This window comes from Cinclus cinclus, chromosome 2 (genome assembly GCF_963662255.1).
Source record: "Cinclus cinclus chromosome 2, bCinCin1.1, whole genome shotgun sequence".
Lineage (NCBI taxonomy): Eukaryota > Metazoa > Chordata > Aves > Passeriformes > Cinclidae > Cinclus > Cinclus cinclus.
Genome location: NC_085047.1, coordinates 76,410,736 through 76,424,878, shown reverse-complemented (window position 1 = coordinate 76,424,878; position 14,143 = coordinate 76,410,736). Strand labels below are relative to the sequence as shown.

At 34.9% G+C, this 14,143-nt stretch overlaps 1 protein-coding gene across 1 annotated transcript in view; it reads right to left on the bottom strand.

The window, feature by feature from the left end:
- GPC6 (glypican 6) overlaps nucleotides 1-14,143 on the bottom strand; it is a 719,541-nt gene that overhangs the window by 397,816 nt on the left and 307,582 nt on the right. The gene's annotated exons all lie outside the window — the stretch shown is intronic.

Genomic DNA, 14,143 nt, shown 5'->3' with positions numbered 1-14,143 from the left:
ATTAATGACTAGAACTTTGTTTTGTTATCAAGAATGGCAGACAACTCTCATGAAAAGATACAATTTATTTATGAATTTTTATTATTGTTACACAGTATTTATTATTTGCTGCCTATTGCATTTGAAAACGCCTTGAGCAGTATGAATGAAGTTAAGTATGCAAATGCTAACTAAGAAATGTGATTAAAAACATATTCAGAGAAGTTCTCTAGTCAAAGAGGGATGATGCATGTGTATTTTCCTCCTAATAGACCAATGTCAAAAGAACCCAGAGCTCAGGAAAACTTTGAATTACACTTATATAAGAGGTATGGTTTAATAATGTTAAATTCTGATTGAATTATAGAATAAATATCAACTAGAAGAAATTTCTTAAAAGCCATGTGTAAGGTAGTAGAGGAGTTTTATATCCTGAACAATTTCAGTAAGAAAGTGCAGTTTCAGAAAACTCTGTAGTAACAATTCAAATTCCCTCAAAATTTACAGAAATGTGAAAAAAAAAAAAGGAAGACATTCAGTGAGTTCAGAGAGGGGCACAGAAATTCATGCTTTTTATCTTCCTCTTTGAAATTGTGTCTCAAAGTCAGAAGTCTGGTATTTGTTGTATAGTCAAGTTGTTTTCACTCACTTTAACACACAAGGACATTTGAACATACAAGGTAATTTGTTCCCAAACAAAGCCTTGCTGTAGCCATACTTTTCAGGTTTCTGAAACTCAAAATGATCTTAGAAATCCTTGGAATTGGCTTTCTTGCTAAATTCCTGGTTTGAGGCCTTGCTGTAGAAAATCTCTTGATGGCAGATACCTTTTTAGGAAGGGGCAGGCAGAGGGTGACACATGGTGAACCTTTTTGTCAGAGGACCACTTGGCTTAGGTGAGGTAAGCTATATAATGCCTATTCTTTTGGTTTTAGGGAATTTTCATCAGGAAAATAAGCAATATGAGGATCTACCATCAATACCTTCCACAGCAAACTGGAATAACATTTGCTATTGCTTGGAAGAAACTCTGTTTCCCAGTTGTGAAGATATAGCATTTGTTGTCTTTCTAGTCAGACTGCGTTTGCCATATGGTGTAAATAGGATTAAGGAAACTGGAAAGATCACCTTGCTATTCTGATGTTATGATTAATGTTATTGGGCCTGTGGGGAAGAACACTTATATGAATAATATTAAGTAGTTTTAAGCTGATTATCTGTCTGATTACAAAAGGTGCTAAAACACTGCAGAATAATTTAACTGCATAGATAATTGTAAATAAAAACTGTATGAACAATATTTTTGTTATCAGAAAAACAAACAGGTGTGTTTTCTTGACTCTGAGCTGTCTTAGCAAGCAAGAGCTAATTTTTATCCTGCTACTTCCAGTCACATAAAGACCATCTGTTCATTCTTTTAAATTCCAATTAGCGCTATTGACTGATCTTCTACAAATGAGTCTTCTAAGCTTTGCCTGCGTGAGTGTTCTCCTTTGATAAAATAAACCTGGAGGAGATATGGCTGCCTCCTTGAAGAAGCTAACTGCTCTCCCCACTCAGGAGTCCTTTTCAGCATCCCAAGGCATAGAATATTAAGATATTTTTCTGAAACTTGTGTACTCCTTCTGAAAATATATTGTATCTGTTCTTAAGCATTCTTAAAAGGTGCATCAATAAAATGGATGGTTTGTTCAGTGCACAGCTCAGCACGTAGATAAATAATATACAAAATCAAGGAGTAGTACACTTCTTCAGGGAAGAAGAAACTGTACTTTTAGTTTAATGCCTTCTTCCACAAGCCCATGCCCCCTTTCTTATGAAACCTAAATAAATAAATAAATAATGCTCAGGAAAATATCATGTTAACATGAAAAGAATGGTATACACACAGTGAGGAATGTGCTAAGGAAAGATGGAAGGAAAAAATAGCTGCAGAATTATTGTCTTTTAGAGCATATGTCCAAAACCAGTTAGTTTGATCCACAGTTTAGGAAAAGTCAGTCTGCTCACTGGTAACAAAATTTCATAAATTAATGAAAATATCACCTGTATTGCTGAGAAGAATGTATTGAATATATTCTGTTCTTGGTAGATGATGATATGACATCATCTGCTTGTTCTAAAATTCTCTCCACTGTAATAAAGCAACACCTTTGTAAACAAAGAGGCCTCTGTCACTAAAGCAAATAATCCATAAAGAATAAAGAAGTTGTGGGTCATGCCAACAAAATTTGTGTTGCTCAGTTACGCTGGAGTGATAATATACATTACTGATATGTAATGCTGATGTACAACAGTTGTGGAGGTTGAAAAAAAACTTGTACCACTTCTCAGCTGCCTTCTGACAACAGGTGCACAGCAGGAAGACAATTTATTATTTGGATGACTGGAGACTGAAGTTATTCTGCATCTCTGACAGTTAAAAAAATTACCTCGTTTTTATGCAAAAGACCAACTTGTCTGAAAGAACCAAACAGACATGACAACTGCTGAATCCCCTTATGCATTTCTTTGCAAACTACTGTTAATCTATATCCAGACTTTATACAACTGAAGATTTGGTTGCTCTTCAGCAATTCATGCTGTCTTTTCTCCAGGCTAGAAGGATATCTTGCTTCATTAGATACTAGAAATTTGCCACGTAATTCCCTTTAGTCAAGAATATTTTAAAGAAAGATTTACCACTCAAAATAATGCTATTTAATAATTGTCAATATTTGTTAGAGTGTAGTTATGTTTTCTGTGATAAGACACACAATAACATTATGGTGAAAGTTTTAAAACTTATCTTTTACCTGCTGCAACAGTTTTGTTCTGGATTTATATATCTCCACTTACGTAGCATAAGTATTAGAAAATCTTTTACCTTTTGCACCAGATTCAGTATTTAAATATTTCCAACTTTTAAATTGATGCATAATTTGAATTTCATAATGAAGCTGTATATTTTTCAGTATTTATTTGGGCTAAGAAAAGAACACAGGATATTTTAATTGCTAAATCAAATACTTATAAATAAAAATATACATAATATACAAAAGTAAAATATAATAAGAAACATATAGTAAGAAACACTATATGTATGTCAAGATACATAGTAAGTAAACCTGAAGAATTTTAGCATTTTTTCTTGTAGGATATCTGCTAAATAAACCTCTTCTTTAAAAATATTTTTTCAAAAGACTCTTGTACTTTCAAGTGCTAGATACAGCTATTAATCATCTCTGTGCAAGCCATTCTAACCCAATGTGTCCTCAGACTGCAGAAACGTTCAAACTATGTTTGTTAACAGTGAGGTGGACATTAGCATATCTCTCAGGAGCATTGCTTAACTTTCATAACTAAGCTGTTTGTTGAACCTGAGACCACACCATAGGGTTTTATCTATACATTTGTTCCAATAAGATAAGATTCAACACCTGAGACAGTGCAATTGGAAATTTGTTTTTTGAATTTCCCATATTCAAGCAAGGGCAAACTTTCTTCTGCACAAACACAGAAGTACAGCAGTTACCAGCACACACTCTCAGTATATTATGTAGCTTCCAAAGGTACACTTCTGAAACAGCACAGTTTTCCCAACAGGAGAAATCCAAATAGCTATCGTAAAGGACTTTGTAAAAGCCCCTAGGAATCCCACCTCCATACAGAACAAAAAACACACAAAAACATATAGCAAGAGAACCAGAGCACCTGGAGTGGGACTGACCTCAACTAAACCCAGCTAATATCCTCCCCTGCAGCAAAATTCAGATAATCCAAATTAGGCTTTTATAGGACAACAGGATTAATTCCACTGAGTGGAAAGAGCGAGCAAAGACACAATACCTACGCTGCTGAATAAAACAAGGTCACAAAGGGTCCTCTGACCTTAAGGACAAGTGGAATAAACTGACATACTGCATAACCCCACCTACTGGTTGTTATCTGGCTGCTGTTCCTTTTACATTACACGGCTATTTGTAGGGGTGGGGGTTTTAAATTTCAAACGGCATGATATCACACTGGTGTTCTATCATCTAGAGTGACATTTTCATAGCAAAGAATGAAACTATGGACTGTCAAATGGAACGTGTCCTGGTCCACATCAGGCGGGCTGCAACTAGATGATCTCTAGTTATCTCTAGATCTAGATCTCTAGAATAACCCAACCATTCTATGTTTCTGATTTTTTTTTCCAGTGCCAGAGGGCAGCATGAGGACAGGTGGGACATTACTGGTGTTGCCATGGAACTCATGAACTGTGTAGGCTATGGAAAGCCAGACTGGTGCAATCCTTCTCATACCATGCATTCGGAACTGCCCCCCAGGCATTCTCCACAAACAGCTCTGGGGCACTCTCTTACAAAGAAAGGACATGGTGGTATGGGCACAGACCATGCCAGGAACATGTGGTAAGGATGAGCAACACTCCAGTTCTCACATCCAACCTAAGGCCAAGCTTTATACAGTACAGACATAGTTACTAGTCAAAAGTAGATACCAGGGTGAATCTTGTGGGTAAATCAATGAAAAACAGAAGCAGGAAGAAACTTTTCTAAGAAAGAAGTAGATATGGGATGTTTGACAAAATAGAGTGAAATAAAAAGACACAGATACTTAGGAAAATATATGCAAAGCCAATAAATCAACTTCCAACATTAATCAGACTCAATAAAACAATTTATGTCTTCTATGAGAGTCTCACATATGCAGTACATGATAAAAGAGGGGTGCAAGTAATCCCTTTACTTGAAAATGACACTAGGTCCACTTGTGCACCATCACTAGCATTGTAATGTTTAAAAATGCAAACAATTGTTTTGATCAGACTTTGTTATATTTTATACATACTTTGTCTGTCCTGTCCTCAGTTGTTTGAAGACACTAGTTAAGGCTGATATCAATATTTTCCTGTTCTATACCCTGAAAAATTTGGAAACTGATAAGAGATTATAGATTATTGCCCATTTTTGATTAAAAGGAAATCCTCTTAGATAGAATACTATTTTCTTTTCTTTTCTTTTCTTTTCTTTTCTTTTCTTTTCTTTTCTTTTCTTTTCTTTTCTTTTCTTTTCTTTTCTTTTTTTTCTTTTCTTTTTTTTCTCTTTTCGTTTGATTTGATTTTTTCTGGTTCAAATAGTAATGAGGATCTTCTAGTTGGAACAAAACTTATTGCACATTTTCAAATATGAAGAAACAAGACAAAATCCAAAATATGTAAATAAAGAAAAAAAAATGGGTTATTTTTATTTTCAGTTTTAAGCATTGCTTACTGTTTTCTTAACAGTACTCTTCTCTACAGACATCATAGACTTGCACACAGCAGTCTTATAGTCACCTTTGCATTTAAATCCCCCCAAAAATTATAGAATGCAAATTATCAAGACAAGAGCAGCTTAAAAACTTGGCTTGCTTGTTGTTTTGGGTTTTTTTGTTATTTTTATTTTTTTAACAGAAAATACTAATGCTTCTGTAGTCTCTCTGCAGGTAATCTCTTCAAAAGCTCCTGTCAAAAAGAGAAGGGGTGAGAGACGTGCACAAACTGCGACAGTGAAAATGCACAAAGGGACACCTAGCATATTTAATGTGCTCGTATGTTTATGCAGAGCTATACACATCTCTCTGCCAGTCTGTCTGTCATCTATACATCACCAGACTTGCTCAGCTCACCCCAATAATGCCTTAAACTTTGCTTTCATATATTAGCTTTATAGTGCTGGTGCCGTACTGGTACATCAATTTCTAGAAGACTTTGTAGTGGCACTTCAGAAACCTTAAATGCCCTCCACTAAATGTTAACAACCCCCTTTTATGACGTCCTCGTACCGGTGATAGCAATTTTCAAAACAATGCAGAGTTAAATTCAATTCAAGCTTGAAATGACACAGGAGAAATGGATGCAGAAGCCTCCCAAATGCCACTCTGTATTGATGAAGCAGCAAAGGGGTAAGCCATATGGTGAGCACAGTCAAAGGCAGTGTATGTGATACCAGCTCCATAAAATGTCACACTCTGAACATGCTATCTCAATAAGCACAGCTTTCACCTTTCAAGAATTTTTTTATTTAATAACAAAGCTGGTCTAAGAAAAATAAGTTTTGTCTTTAACTGAGGACTACTTGTCCTATCATATATATCAAAAAAATTTAATGGCTCTCAGGGCAGCTACTATTTGGGAGTAATATTTGTAGGTATAAAAATTTAAGAAAGTCAAGTGGCCGGTCATTCATAAGGTGGTAATATCTTTTCTGTAGGATTGCCTTATTGAATATGAAACATTTGGCAAGCATCAGGATGGGAAAGGGAAATGGAACAAATTTTGTCAAAGAAAAGAAAAACTCTTCTTAAATCATTAAATGGCCTCTGATAGCACATGGTTTGGAAGTGAGTTTAGTGCTACCTCGTTGAAAGTCTCATCTGAGAGCTTTGCACTTTTTAGGAAGTTAGCTCCTATTCATGCATGGTGTCAGTCCCTAAAAAAAGCAAAATAAATTTAGTTCATTTATGTGTATAAGACCATAAAAAATGGTCTTGCATAGACTTCAGTCCCTGGTGTAGGCATGTGATGTTTCACATATCCTGCTTTGGAAAAAAACTTTGTATGTACTTGAGTGTAAAGCAGAGGTGTCCAAGCCTCCCTAAACCAGAGAGGAATTTGCTGTCATCCTTTCACTTAAGTTACTTCTAACTGAACTTCAAGTCAGATTTTCTTCAAGCACCTTCGCATGTGTTTTCTTCAGTGGAAATATCTTTCTAGATCAGGATATGTATAACTACTGTGTTTCAAGCTCATATGGTAAATGGTCATCTTAATTTAAACTTCTAACTTCTAAAAATGTGTCCTTTCCACAGTCATTCCAGGTAGTTAATGAACATGTTCAATGAATTAAGCTGTGTATAAAAGAAGAGTTTATGACTTTCCCATCTATTCCATTAATCCCCAATTATTCTAAGTTTTCCAAGTCTCAAGAAAGAGAAACTCTTTGTTTCACAAGAGAAACATTTATGTCTCTTGGAAATAATGATTTCTGTCCTTTCAAGTACACTTACCATATTCAGGAGGTTATAAAACTGTATTAAAGAACCTTTGCTTAAGAATGAGTCATTTCCCTGGATTATGTTCTTTACATGTTCTTTACAGACTGTTCAGAAACTCTTATACCTTAAGCCTGGCAGCAAATTGCTGCATGCTTTTGAATACATTTTCGTAGACAAAAAATACCTCATCCTCAGTTATTAGAATATTAACAGCATAATATTAAAATTTTAAATATAAATTTTAATAATAAGGCATTTTTATTAAACTTGACCTTTTTAGTAAAATAGTTCCCAAACTCACCAATATCTACAGCATAAAGAAAAATGATTGTGTAATGAATATAAAAAACCCCTTTAATTGTATTTTAGTGCACATACAAATGACTGACCAAGTAAATAAAAAACAAAAAAGAAGACTGTTACATGGAATATCTAAAAGACTCTGCTCCCAGACTTGTGTTTTCAGAGATAAAAGAGAAGGTACACAAAAGGCTCCTTCCTGGTAAAAATTTCCAATGAAACTACAGCTGGTCTATAGCCTTGTAGTCCATTCTTGCAGACAAAAATGGTTTCTTCAAGTGTTACCCCTGGTGGTGAAATTCCAGGCTGAGGCCCTGTGAGACCCAGCTGCAGGTGGCTGCAGGGTGCCCTGTGCTTGTGCAAGGTGTGTGTCAAGGAGGGGCAAAGGGGGCAAATGCCACCTTTTAAAGCAAAGATGAGGGTGTACATTCCTGAGGCTACCAGGGCAAACTGAATTGCAGACCTTCCCTTCAGGCTCCAAGGTGTTTAATAGAAAAGTGAATCTATGCTTCCATATAAATAAGAAATGATGGAGAGCATATTTCTTCATGAGTACATTGTCATACATAGTCCACAGTGATTCACAATGATGACAACAGGACAAACGAGTGCATCATCGCAACAGTTTTCCTGTTCATGTGTAAAAGAAACAGGAGCAAACAACTTACAACACAACCTGATGAAGGCAATTAATGCTATAAATCCTTTGGGGTTCATATAAAATATGAATTGTGTACACAATCAATTTAATTTTAAAATAACTCATAACAAATTTTTCAAAATAAAAGTTCTTTTTTTTTCCCTGTACCAATCACACAGAGACCAGTAAAATTTGCCTAAAACAGAAAGAAGAAACCAATTCAACTCAGACAAGATTGAAGAAGCAGCAAAAAGCAAAGCTGGGGACTCAGCTATTGACTTTTCTTAATTATTCTTATTATTTTTGAAACCAGTGTGAAAAAATAAAGAAGAAATCAATGAGATAAACTGATAGACAGATTTATGCAAATGTCTCTTTTATTCTTTTATGTATTTATAATACACTGTCCTGTTTTCTCTTAAGATTTAAGGTTTTCTCTTAAGATTTAAAAAAAAATCCAAGGACTATTGAAAGGACTAGAGGACCAGCAACCATGATTTGGGGTTTTTTTTGTGGTCTTTTTTTTTTGGTGTGTGTTTGTTCGGGGTTTTGTTGTTGTTGTTGTTGTTGTTGTTGTGAGAGAGAGCGAGAAATAATTGAAATTGAAATAAGGATGGGAAATATTGCAATGTTCCACATCTACTGATGGTGGGCCCCAGTATTGTGTCCTTTCTGGACATAGGAAGAAAGAAAGAAAGAAAGAGAAGGGGAAAATAATATGTAAATGCACAGGCATAAAAACTAACTATAAAGCAGGAAATTTTATCAGTTTCCCACTCGTATAAAATATTTTCAGTTCACATGTAATTTCAGTGAATAAAGGTGATTTACCATTAAAGCATTCTCATTTAAAATGAATAATTTATTGAATAAATTTAACTTTTCTTTCACTTTTTATTTATCTGCAAATAAAATCCATCGTTTTAGGATGACATAAGAACGTGGGAGGACATTTATGGAAAAAAATATCTCTACCTATTAGATGATGACCTTCATTCTGTGTCATGCAACAAAAGTATGCAGCTCTTTCTACTTGTGTGTTGATGAACATCACAAAACATAGCTAGAGATCCCAGGCTGGTAAACCAAAGACAGAGAGAAGAAGAATTTGGGTCAACCATTGCAGTTGTGAAGATTTCTGTAAGCATGTACACACAGTTTTTGCAGTTCTAAATTAAGTTGCTGTGGGACAACTTGAAAGAAAATGTACCTATAAAGTTTCTAGGCTGAGAGAATATTTATTTTTGGCTTCAATGAAATGTTACTAATTTTTAAGCTTGCGACTTCTAAAGTATAGCACAGATCATTGTGTCTTATCCACAGTTCTGAAAATTTTGGTATTCCTGTAGTCTACCTGTCTTTATCACTTCTTCCTTTCCCTTTGCAGAGTTGTAATCCTTTCACTTGAATGTTTCAAGGGAGTAGCTCTTTTTCAAAATGTTTAAAAAAAATTTAATAGCTTTATCAGCTCTAGCCCATTCCATTATTCTTTCTGATTTCTTCAACAGAAGTTATTAGGTCTTTTGGTCTCCTCTTTTTTTCCTGAATCTAAGCAATTCAGTTTGAGCCAGTTAAACACTTCACATATTCTTTAAGTAGATTCCCTAACATTTCTCAGCAGTGAACTTATCTGAAACCATGATGCCATTTCCATTTCCTTAATCTTTCTAGCTTTCTTTGAGGTTCTACCCTTCTTTTTTTTTTTTGTTTTGCTTTACATTGTATGAATAATTCTGTATCACCTTCAAGTATGTAAATCTTTCTTCTAAATTGCTAGTCAGACATCACTGAGGTTGTTTCTGAATCTTATGCTTGATATCCTACTGCTAACATCCATTTACGAAGGCTCTCATTGGAGTCTCTTGCAAAGTGAAAATGGATTACACCATCAAGATTCTCCTCATCCACCACTTTATTAAGTTTCTATAAACAAGTAATGTGAGAATATTTGGTTTGGGCTTTTTCCAGCACTACAGATAGCACTCTGCAGTATAATGCTTTTATTTTCATAATTTCACTCTCCATTAACATTTCAACAGTTTGAATAATGCTTAATTAAGATTCACTAATCTGTTACCAGAGGAAAAAAAAACAAGTTTCATATACATTTTATGAAAGAAATCTTTTTTACTATGGAAAGCATCTACATACATATAAAATAGAAAAAATAAAAGAATGTACTGTGTTATAGTTAGCTGAGGAAGATTTTTATTTTGTGAAATCATGCTTTGTCTAGTGAAATTTAAAGATAAATAAGTAAGTCAAGGCATTAGGCTATGCATAAGAACATATGTGCTAATGTAAAGTTATGAAGTGAAAGAGTGACACCAAAAATTCTATCTCCTCAACAATCAGAACAATGCAGCCACTGTCCTAGACATGTTCTAAGGAAGGTCTGTGCAGCCTTCCCCTTATTGTTTGCCTTCTAATAAAACTCTTTTCTATACAGTGTTTTTTTTATTTGCTAGTACAGAGTTTTAAAGCAGTTTTATGGTTATCAGTGGTGATATATAGTGCTGTTGCTTAGCAATGTGTTTAAGGAGTAATATTAATAGTCTGCTAAGATTAACTGGCTAATGTTAGCCCTATGTAGTTAACAGAAAGTATATATTTTTACTTAAATTTTGAAGCTTTTGCAAAAAACAGCCATTCTTGATCCAGTGACGAGACCAATGTTCTTACTTCCTGAGAGATTATTTTCTCCATAGATGTCTAACAGTTGATTCTGGTCTCACTTCCATAGATAAAATGAGTGCATCTTCATAAGTTAATGAATTTGGTGAAACTTTCATTGTTACCTTTGATAAGCAAATGAGCACTACTAACAGCAAAATCACAGGTGGAAGGAAAAACATCTAAAAGTTCTCTAAAAATGTAAGTCACATTTACAATATTATGAATTTTTTAGATATCCATGAAATTGACATTTCAGTCTTGCTGCAAGAAAATAGCCATTCAGTTCTTCATGCCTGCCACATTTCTAGAATTTTAAAACCAAGCTCTGCCTTTCTGTCTATAAGCATATACATATATAGATGTATGTACACATTTGGGTCATGTGATTTCTGTGATATGCTCCAGGGAGTGACCCTGCCCCTAACAAAATGAGTCCTGAATGATTCCAGCCCATCCTGCTCCTTTTGAATTAGTCTGCATGCATCTTCAGGCTATATATAAGTTGGCTGTAATAGGTATTTCACAAGCCTTTTCAAGATACTCAGTACACCATGAATAGCATTTCTCCTGCTGTGTGACACCAGCTGTCATAAAGGACGTATCTGAGGTCAATTTAATTTTAGGGTATGAGGCATTGTAGCAATATTTTCGCAATTCTTTAAAAATTAATATTTCTATATGGAATGGACACACTAAATTGCTTTGTTGGTAGCTGTCAAGTTTTTGATTTGAAGTCTGGAAGCTGAAAGTAACTGCTGCACACCAAAAAGCATGGCAACCTTCCTGGCCTGCTGGAGCCATCCTTGGGCCAGCCTGCAGAGAGACCTTGCTGATGCTTATCTGCAGAGCGACACAGTTGGTCCACTCTGAAAGGGATTCCAGGAGTGATTCTGCATGCATGAAGTGTGAACAGCCAGGAAGAACAGGTTTCTGGATTGAAAAATTGAATGATTTAAACTGACAGTATAGATGCAGCTTCTGTGACAGCAGCATAAATTCATAGCACTGGCATAATTGATTCCTCTCGTCAAACATCCCTCCTGCCTGATCCTGAAGGAAGGCAAAAAAGTGTGACAGCAATCATAATTAAAATCCTATAAAGTCACCCTCAAGACTTCATTACAATATGCAATAAAATATGTATTTGTCTATAATTTGCTTTCTTCTTGGAACAATTACAAGATCTTCTCCTATGCAATTTACACAATATCTAAAAATTTGCTACTCCTCTTTTAAAAATAGGATGTTATAAATAAAGTTATAATGATATTTTATATTTATTAATCTTATACATGAGGGTTAATATTTAATTTATAGAAAAGTTTTATTCATTCAGTTATGGTTATTGAAAGCATTTCAATGTCCACATCTTTCAGCATTTTACACCTTTTTTAAACTTTTTCTTCTCACAAACAGGATGATGGCTAACTGGACCTGTGGGGTAACCATTAAAAGGAAAGAGAAATTCAGTCCTCTGCTGCAGAAATATGTATCAACCACTCTGAAGAGCTGAGAAGTTCATATTAAGTAAAAGACAGGCAACTAAAACAAAATGTTTTCAACATTTTTGAAATTTTAAAGTGTTGTCACTGCTTGTATGTAAACTATTGATAATGCAGAATGAAATGTATCTAAGAAACAAGACATATGATTAATTGTCCTGACAGTTTCTTTAGCTTAAAAGCACATGAGGATTAGAGAGACATATTTACATCTCCCATCTTCTCTTGGTCTCCAAAATCTTTATAGACATCTTGGAGCATTTTTGCATATCAAAGAAAAGGTGGCATTTTAAAATCTCCAGGAAAAAATATGTTTATTCAAGCAAGAACTGAAAATGTGTCCTTCTAAAACTATTGAATTAATAGATAAAATCAATACTATTAACTGGGTTTAAGTGAATAAAAATGTATCAAAAGCAATCAAAAGAAAATGGAGCACACAAAATTAGCCTTGAAGTCACTGAAGCACATGTAGACTATCAATGTATGGGAAAGTTAAGTGCTCTAAAATTTGAAAAGTACAGTTTCATGGAACTCTGGGACTAAAAGAATATAGTTATTTAAGAAAATACTGAAAAAAATAACATACAAAAAAAGAAATATTGCATTGCATTGATACAACTGGCATTGCTTGCTTTGTTTCTGAAGGCTTCTCATGGATCAGAAAGGAGGAACTTTTGAAGACTTAAGAAGAAATGTTAAGTGAACAATCTAAAATGAAATCCTGCCAAAGAAGACAGACTGAAATACTTATTTTCTATTCAGTTAAAACCTGAAGAATATCCTTTATATAACCACATGTCTGGAATGAATATGACAAGCCTATAATTCAGAACAATTTAAAAAAAAAAAGTTTTAAAGGAATTTTAAAATGCCTTCCTGTAATTAAAGTTTAAATTAACTTTCTGCCAAGTTGGCAACAGAAACTATTGGCCTTTTTCATGTTAATTTGGGAAATATAAATCATCTAAGTAGGAAATGGCACTATTTATTACAGCAACTGGATCCTGAATGTTGTTCCAGTGTGGAAAAATTGCAAGAATTCCTTTTTGTTTCAAAAGGGCACAAACATGGATCCTTACTCAGGGATCTTGAACACAGCCTATGTCTTTACATTAGTATCTTCAGTGGCCCTAGTGATTTTACTTTAGGGGACAACATATGCTCCAAATATATCAATAATAATTTACAACAACAGCAAAAACTCAAATGGGTCTCTGGGTGGGTTACATAAAAACTAGTGAATTCTAGAAAAGGCTTAACTGTTTTGGAGAAATTAAGAATAATATGTTTCTGGTGTCACCATGAAATTGCAATCAGACCACTTGTCCTACTCTGTGCAGCAGCAGTGGGCTGCTAAGCACAAACACAGAAGGACATGCTGTCATACTGACAGAGCCCCTGGATGGCCTGGGACCAAAATTTTTAATCGGTCCCAAATTTCACAGTAAGTGTAAGGACACAAGAGCTACTTTGTAAATGTAGTGTCTCCCAGTGGATGTGAAGAAAACAAGGAAGAATGATATTCAGCTGGCCCTGTAGGTTCCATCACACAAGAGCTCAAAACATCACGCTCCTGCCCAAACAAGGGTTCAGAGAGGCCAAGAAATTCTGTAGTATTATCTGTTTATTATTCTGTGATCAGCCTGGCAACTTAGCGATTCATCTTTTATTGTCTTCAGGTTCTCTGAAGCAAAAACTAGGCAGCTTTCTGTCCTAAGCTATGCCAAACCCAGAATGTAGAGAAAATCTGAACGGTTACTGCAAAGGTCTCTGACTGGTGCTAGATGGTCACACCAGTGGTGGTGATGTCAATAAATCTTTCTCTCCTTCTGACTTCAGAGAACCAAATATACTTCCAAAGCACACCTTCAAAGCAAAGGCAGATACTGAAAATCGATTTTATATTGTCCCTTACTTCCTTTTTTCCCCCCACTGCATTTCTCCCCACAGATTTCCTGTATCTGCCTCTGCTGCATCTTTCCACAACAGCTTTGGACCCCAGTTCTTGGCATGTCAGAGTTTT